The sequence below is a fragment of the Blennius ocellaris genome, assembly GCF_963422515.1.
Source record: "Blennius ocellaris genome assembly, chromosome: 11".
NCBI classification, from domain to species: Eukaryota; Metazoa; Chordata; class Actinopteri; order Blenniiformes; family Blenniidae; genus Blennius; species Blennius ocellaris.
In genome coordinates this window covers 215053-223763 of record NC_137660.1, presented here as the reverse complement: position 1 = coordinate 223763, position 8711 = coordinate 215053, and positions in this window count along the sequence as shown.

Sequence of the window (8711 nt, the reverse complement as noted above, 5' to 3'; positions counted from 1 at the left end):
GCTCCAACCACAGGAGGATGGTGGATGAGTCCAGGTACCAAAGATCTGCCTCCAGTACGAACTCCAGATCTTTCTGCTCTCGTTGAAATCAGGATTCCTGTTTGCAAAGCCACTCCACATTGTCATCTTACATGCTGTGTTTTGACCTCAGAGAATGGAGTGAAATAAAGTAACAAATGGCACCACACTCTGGGTACTTTAAGTCATTTCAATTTGTCGACATGACACTTTATGTCAGGGTTTGTGAACTCAATTGCACGGCAGACAAGAAGCTCAGTTCAAAAGTGTTTAATATCAAAACAACGGCAGAAGCAAAGTCAGGCAGTCCAAGTTCAAAACCAGAGCAGCAATGGAGGAGGAAATCCAGGAGGAGAAGTCTGGCAGGCAGAAGGTCAGAACACAAAGGCAACATGAGGAGAAATGGTGGGTATGAATGGTGTGAGAACGCAGACAAACTGGCAACCAGAGCTACAAGAGGGGAACTGAATACACACACTGATGATGATTACCAACAGCTGTGACCAGGAGGAGGAAGCAGGAGAACACAGGGACGGAGCTAAGGGGAACACAGGGGCGGAGCTAAGGGGAACACAAGGGGGAGCTAAGGGGAACACAGGGGGGAGCTAAGGGTGACACGGGGGAGCTAAGGGGAACACAGGGGGGAGCTAAGGGGAACACAGGGGTGGAGCTAAGGGGAACAGGGGGGGAACTAAGGGGAACACAGGGGGGAGCTAAGGGGAACACAGGGGGGGAGCTAAGGGGAACACAGGGGGGGAGCTAAGGGAACACAGGGGCGGAGCTAAGGGGAACACAGGGGGGGAGCTTATGGAACACAGGAGGGGAGGAGAGAAAACTCTCAGAAGGGAGGGGTGAGTGAAAGCAGGATCATGACACCAGGCAGCAGGAAATGAAAGAAATAAAGAATAGAACAAATAAAAGTAAAAAGTTCAGCCATTGATGCTTTTACAATCATTTCTGGTAGATATTCCTGGTCTAAAACTCCCGTCTGTTCTGGAGTGTTTCCTCTTCCAGAAGCGAACAGAGCTGCACGTTTCAGCCACAATGTCTGGGAAACCAAACGTTCACATGTGTGTGAATAGAATGAACATAAAATAGTGTGGAAGTGGTGGAAGCAGACAGACGGCGAGTGGAGTGGAGAGTCTTTATTTCTCCACACAGACTGAAGCTGTCAGGCCAAACATTCCAACAGGTGAAGCTCCACCCCCTCTTACTTCACCACACCTCCTCACTCTGCCTACGTCACCTGGCCCTGCCCCCTTCTAAAGTGAGCCCTTCTTCCCAGTGCGACCGCGACACAATGTTGGTTTCAGTGTAATTCAGTGAAGCTTCAGGGAGCCGCTACAGAGGAGCTGAAGAGCCACATGTTGAACAGCCCTGTAATGAGAGAAAACTCTTCCTCCAAATAAACTTGATATTAAAGCTCCACCTTCACTTTACAGTTCACATTGACGTCATGAAGCAGGTTTCAAACAGGTTTTCTCAGGAATGTCCTGGTCTGGGTGTGTCAGAGGACAAACCGTCACTTTGTGGTTGTCAGACATGAGAGACGGACTGAGAGGAACGAAGAGCAGCTTCTTCTCTCCACAACTTTCCTCACACATGGAAAAGTGTCTGTAAGAAGAAGTGAAGACAGTTCAGGTGGGAATCTGGCAGCTCTTTAGAAGCTTCCACAACGGAGAAAAAGACTTTCTCACTTCTCTTTTCCTCTTTCATTCACACCATCACAAACCACTGACAGCTGCTTTCTTCTTCTTCACCTGTTGGACAAACATTTCAACCTCCATTAACTCCTTTCTTCACCTCTTTTCTTCTCTATGGAAACTCTTTCAACATTCAGCAGTGGGCGGGGCTTCAGCCCTCCTTCACTCTGATTGGCTCAGGTTGGTGTCAGTCTAAAGTGTTCAATCCAACACACACACACACACACACACACACACACACACACACACACACACACACACACACACACACACACACACACACACACACACACACACACACACCGAGTTGATCATCTCATTATTTATCATCCGGACGTTTCATTTCCCCCTGAAACCTCCAACTGACATTATTCATATTACTTGTTCTATTTTCCACGTTTCTATATTTTCTTCTCTCACGTTATTTCCTCTGTTTGTTCATTATTTATTCTTCTTATTGTTTTCCTTTCTCTGTTTTGTCTCGGCTGTCGCTCTCTGATCTCACTCTACTGAATGATTACACCTCTAACTGGAACTACCAGGATGTGTGTTTATGTTTCCTGTTGTGTGTGTGTGTGTGTGTGTGTGTGTGTGTGTGTGTGTGTGTGTGTGTGTGTGTGTGTGTGTGTGTGTGTGTGTGTGTGTGTGTGTGTGTGTGGACCAGGTTGGTGTGTTTCTCTCTGACTCAACATGAGAGACGTGGATGAAGAAGACACACCAGAGTGTGTGGACAGGTAAGAGACGTCACACACTCCTGCAGCCACTCAAAGAGCAAACAGAAGAATCGACACTCAATGTAAACTCCATAGAAATATGAACAGTGTTCAAAGTGGCTCTGCTGTATTGACTCGTCTCAAGGCTCAGTGGTTTCAATGATCCAAAGTGAGCTGAAGTGATTCCAACAGGCAGCAGAAAAACAGCTGCAGTAAAGAAGACGAGGTGCAGAGACATTCCACCGTCACCATGATCAGTCCCAATGTGATCATGAAAGACACAAGGACAAGCAGTGGACAGAACCAACACTAGAACATCATGTGTTGTCTTTCAGGGCAGAGTTTAGAACTCCAGGTCAGAGCAGTGTCACCTTCCCAACAGGGCTTTAAAGGAACTGGAAGTCTCCAGATGACCCTGAAGTCAAAACATCCCACATCACTAACTTACACTTTGCTCCACAAAATTAGTCCAGAGACACAGTTCTTCTCATGTTGTCTTGTATATGACCACAATAAATAGAAATTAAACTCTCCAGATGGAGGTGAAGTTCAGGCTTCAGCTTTCATTCAGTGGCTTCAAGTCAAACATCACATAACAATGTGAGCAACTAAAGTATTTTTAAACACAATCCCTTCATGTCAGGGGCTCAAAAGTCATTGAACAAATGAAATAAGAGAAAATCCAACATTCATCTCTCACACTTGTTGAAAAGCCTTTGGAGGCAATGACGGTGTGAAAGTGTGAAGTCATGACGTCACCAGGCGCTCGCTGGGTTTCCTCTATTTCAATGCTCTTCAGGCTTCACTGCAGCTCCTTTCACTGGATGTTGGTTTGTGGGCCTTTCTAACCCACGTTTCATGTGGAACAGGTGAAATTCAGGCTCTGTTGGATTGAGATCTGGTGACTGACTGGGCCTTTCAGGAACATTCCTCTTCTTTATTCTAGATGAAACTCCTGGCTTGATGTGGCTGCTTGTCCTCCTCACATTAGAAGAGAGTAAGGGGACGGTGTTTTGTGACGGATGGGGGCAGTGTGAGGTGACGGGTTGGGAAGAAATTAGAAAGTGACGGATCATCGCTGGTTGAAATGTTTGACATGTGAACTGTTGATGTGTTTGAAGTTTTAAGAGAATCCACTTGACTCCTCTTCACTGTGTGTGTGTGTGTGTGTGTGTGTGTGTGTGTGTGTGTGTGTGTGTGTGTGTGTGTGTGTGTGTGTGTGTGTGTGTGTGTGTGTGTGTGTGTGTGTGTGTGTGTGTGTGTGTGTAGAGGTCAGAAGCTCAGACACACAGCAGGGTCTTCAGTATCCAGCAGGTTGTCTATGAAGAGTGACCGGTCCAAAGATGTTTCACTAGTCTTCAGAGGTGAACCTGGACCTTCAGACACAAAGTAAGAAACTCTTTGTTTCCCTTCATTTCCTCAAAACCAGAGTGAGAGAAGTTGTGCTCACTCTAACATTCACTTCCAGTATTTTAGTACAAGAGTACAAATTGCAAACATAGTAGCAAAGTGTGATCTTGCACTCTTTCAAAAGTCCTATTTTCATCATGAATATGCTTGGACCTGAATCATATGAGGAGAACATCTTTATCACTGCTGAGTTTGATCAATTTGAAGAAGAACCAGGATTTGATGTCCTGTAGATCGTCACTGATGGAGGTGGGTGGACGGTGGAGTTGGTTTGGTGGAGACATAGAGCTGAGTGTCGTCTGCATAGCAAAGAAACTTCATGATTTATTTGTGAGAAATATGGACAAGTGGAGGAGATGGACAATGAAGAAGGTGGGACCAAGTACAGAGCCCTGAGGAACACCAAAGGAGAGGGGGATGGGTGGATGTCAAAGATTTCAACTGAATGAACTTCATACAACTGAAGACAAATGTGAATGTTGCTCTCTGTCTCTGTCCTCTCATTCATTCTCTTTCTTTCCTCGACCTCCAACCAGAAGAACAGAAAATCTCCTCCTCTGAGTCTAAATCTGCAGTTTTCTTCCTGTTCAAATAGTTTTTCTTTCCACTGTTGCTTTTACTTGCTCTGGTGGAACAGTTGAGTTTTTCTCTGCAAAAGTACCTTGAGATTATTTTGGTGCTATATGAATTGAATCAAATCAAGTCTACCTCAGTCTACCTCCTGACAGGACCAAAGGGCCACAGTGGAGGACCAAAGAGCCACAGTGGAGGACCAAAGAGCCACAGTGGAGGACCAAAGAGCCACAGTGGAGGGACCAAAGAGCCACAGTGGAGGACCAAAGAGCCACAGTGGAGGACCAAAGAGCCACAGTGGAGGACCAAAGAGCCACAGTGGAGGACCAAAGAGCCACAGTGGAGGGACCAAAGAGCCACAGTGGAGGACCAAAGAGCCACAGTGGAGGACCAAAGAGCCACAGTGGAGGACCAAAGAGCCACAGTGGAGGACCAAAGAGCCACAGTGGAGGACCAAAGGGCCACAGTGGAGGACCAAAGGGCCACAGTGGAGGACCAAAGAGTCACAGTGGAGGACCAAAGAGCCACAGTGGAGGACCAAAGAGCCACAGTGGAGGACCAAAGAGCCACAGTGGAGGACCAAAGAGCCACAGTGGAGGGACCAAAGAGCCACAGTGGAGGACCAAAGAGCCACAGTGGAGGACCAAAGAGCCACAGTGGAGGACTAAAGAGCCACAGTGGAGGACTAGAGAGCGACAGTGGAGGGACCAAACAGCCACAGTGGAGGACCAAAGAGCCACAGTGGAGGGACCAAAGAGCCACAGTGGAGGACCAAAGGGCCACAGTGGAGGACCAAAGAGCCACAGTGTAGGGACCAAAGAGCCACAGTGGAGGACCAAAGAGCCACAGTGGAGAACCAAAGAGCTGCAGTGGGGGACCAAAGAGCCTCAGTGGAGGACCAAAGAGCCGCAGTGAAGGACCAAAGAGCCACAGTGGAGGACCAAAGAGCCGCAGTGAAGGACCAAAGAGCCACAGTGGAGGGACCAAAGAGCCACAGTGGAGGACCAAGGAGCCACAGTGGAGGACCAAAGAGCTGCAGTGGAGGACCAAAGAGCCACAGTGGAGGACCAAAGAGCCGCAGTGGAAGACCAAAGAGCCACAGTGGAGGACCAAAGAGCCACAGTGGAGGACCAAAGAGCCGCAGTGGAGGACCAAAGAGCCACAGTGGAGGACCAAAGAGCCACAGTGGAGGACCAAAGAGCCACAGTGGAGGACCAAAGAGCTGCAGTGGAGGACCAAAGATGCACTGTGGAGGACCAAAGAGCCACAGTGGAGGACCAAAGAGCCACAGTGGAGGACCATAGAGCCACAGTGGAGGACCAAAGAGCCACAGTGGAGGACCATAGAGCCACAGTGGAGGACCAAAGAGCCACAGTGGAGGACCATAGAGCCACAGTGGAGGACCAAAGAGGCGCCTCTTTGGTCCTCCACTGTGGCTCTTTGAGCCTCTGTACCACTGCAGTTCATCCCGGAGGGACGTAAGGAGGCAAAGCCACCCAGAGAGGGACATAAGGAGGCAAAGCCACCCAGAGAGGGACGTAAGGAGGCAAAGCCACCCAGAGAGGGACGTAAGGAGGCAAGGCCACCCAGAGAGGGACGTAAGGAGGCAAAGCCACCCAGAGAGGGACGTAAGGAGGCAAGGCCACCCAGAGAGGGACGTAAGGAGGCAAGGCCACCCAGAGAGGGACGTAAGGAGGCAAGGCCACCCAGAGAGGGACGTAAGGAGGCAAAGCCACCCAGAGCTCAGTCCCACTACAAAGAGTGGTAAAATGTAGGGTCGTGAACGACGCAGCGATGTAACGTCATTACAACAATAAAGGATGAAGAAGGTAGAATTGCGGCTGCAGGTCATGACAGCAGCTCAACTGGTGTCTGAAGCTGGGAGCTTCCTGTACCTTTCACAGTAAAACCGCTGCGCTGCGGAGCGCCGACAGTTCCAGGAGGTTCATTACAGACTTGAGAGTGACGGAACATTCTAGTGAATTACAGGGGACTGTCAAAATAAAAGACTGATGTGTAGTGTCGTCCTGGCATGGTCTGCCTGGGGGACTGTCAAAATAAAATGTGTGTGGCTCTCTGGGTGTTGTGTTCAGTGGGAAACGGGACCAAATGGCTCTTTGAGCATTAAAGGTTGCCGACCCCTGGTCTAGAGTTAGCTGCAGTCAGGTGGTTGATGGTGATTCTGATAAGAGTTTGTGTTTCTGAGCTTCATTGAGGGAAACCAGACTGGAACTGTTCAGACACATTATTGTGGGAAAAGTCATTCAAGTTCAGATGCTACTACTTTTCCAGGAACTTTGAAACACATGGTAGATTGGAAACTGCATCAAGGTTTTTGAAGTTATTTTAGAAAACATATTTCTGTGTTTAAATCCGGAAAACTTTTCCATAAAAAAAGAACCCATTAAAGTTATTTTGTTGAAAACAGGAAATAAAATGAAAAAATCATGTGTGATCTGTTGATCTAACAGAACATTTTGATTCTGCGTGTGTGTGTGTGTGTGTGTGTGTGTGTGTGTGTGTGTGTGTGTGTGTGTGTGTGTGTGTGTGTGTGTGTGTGTGTGTGTGTGTGTGTGTGTGTGTGTGTGTGTGTGTGTGTGTGTAGAGGTCAGAAGCTCAGACACACAGCAGGGTCTTCAGTATCCAGCAGGTTGTCTATGAAGAGTGACTGGTCCAAAGATCATCCACCACACTTCAGTGAACCTGGACCTTCAGACACAAAGTAAGAAACTCTTTGAAACCTAGAGCTGAGTGTTATCTACATAGCAAAGAAACTTCATGATGTATTTATCAGAGATATGGACACGTGGAGGAGATGGACAATGAAGAAGGTGGGACCAAGTACAGAGCCCTGAGGAACACCAAAGGAGAGGGGGATGGGTGGATGTCAAAGAGTTCAACTGAATGAACTTCAACTTTAAAGTTCCTCGACCAGAATCCACATGGAAAAATATCCAGTTTCAGTTGTTGATGTTCATCTCACATATGTTGTAAATATATTTCTGGATATAATTCATCATGAAACTCACACAAACAATAATTCCAGTATATACATTTCAAAGAACTTACCAGTTTGTCGACCGCTTGCTGATTATCCATCAGTTTCACAACATTTAAGAATTTTCTCCTGGCTTGAATTCTCTTTCTCTGAGAAAGTCTGTCCTTTTATTTTGGGCTGAATCAGTCCAATGTTGATCATTTTGCTGGAGCTTCTGCGACATCATCTTTGATATCCCAGAAACCCATGAGGCAGATTTCCCCAGATGACATCAGTTAGGAAACATAAACTCAGTTTCATGGACACAAATGCTGGTTTGTTTGTAAACATCAACGTTGGTGTGATCGATTTGGGAAACTGCAGGTTGGAAAAGAGTGCAAATGAGTGTTGATGGTCTTGTTTTGGTGTTTTTTGGTTGATTCTCTCTGCAGAAGGGATGTTTTATGAGAAGTAGAGTTTAAAGATGTTTTCAGGACTTCCGGTTTGAGCGGAGCCATGTGAAGACGCACGTTTTTGAGCTCCTCGCTGATGCCGTGAATTCTGTTTTATTAGCAACCTCCTATCAACACCCTATTGTTTATTTGTGTAGTTCTGACCGTTCTTTATTCAACCGTCTATCTGCCGCTAAGAAATGATGTCTACCCATCGGAGAAAAGGTGCCCCTACCACGGACCCGAAGGCTAAAGCTAGCTGCTCGGCTAAAGACAGTGAGGCGGAGCTCCCTCCGGCTAGTACAGCGGGAGACGGAGACTCTGTAATCCTGCAGGCCATCCACTCGCTGAGGGACGACCTGGTGAAGAAGATCGACGGTAACGCCGACACACATTCAAGGGAAATTGGCCAGCTGAGAGACGAATTGAAGACATCTATTGAACAAGTTGGTGGCCGTATTAAGGCCCTCGAGCACCGAGTGGGGACCCGCATGTAGCCGCTAATGAACACTGACAGGATCACTAATCTGGAGCATGATATGCAACTGCTAAAGAGGGAGATGAAAACTATATCCGACAAGAACGAGGACCGAGAGGCGAGGTCGAGGAGACGTAATCTGCGGATCACCGGGATAAAGGAGAAACGGGAGATGGGGAAGAATCCATCTGACTTCATGGCTAAGCTGCTTCAGCAGACGCTAGGTCTGGAGTCGCCCCCCCTGCTTGATCGATCCCACCGTGTTCTCCGTGAGCGGCCCCAGGAGGACCAGCCACCCCACACCTTTGTGGTGAGATGTCACTATAATCGGGAGAAGGAGGCTATTCTCCGCAATGCAGCTACATCTGGCGAACTGGTGACACCGCA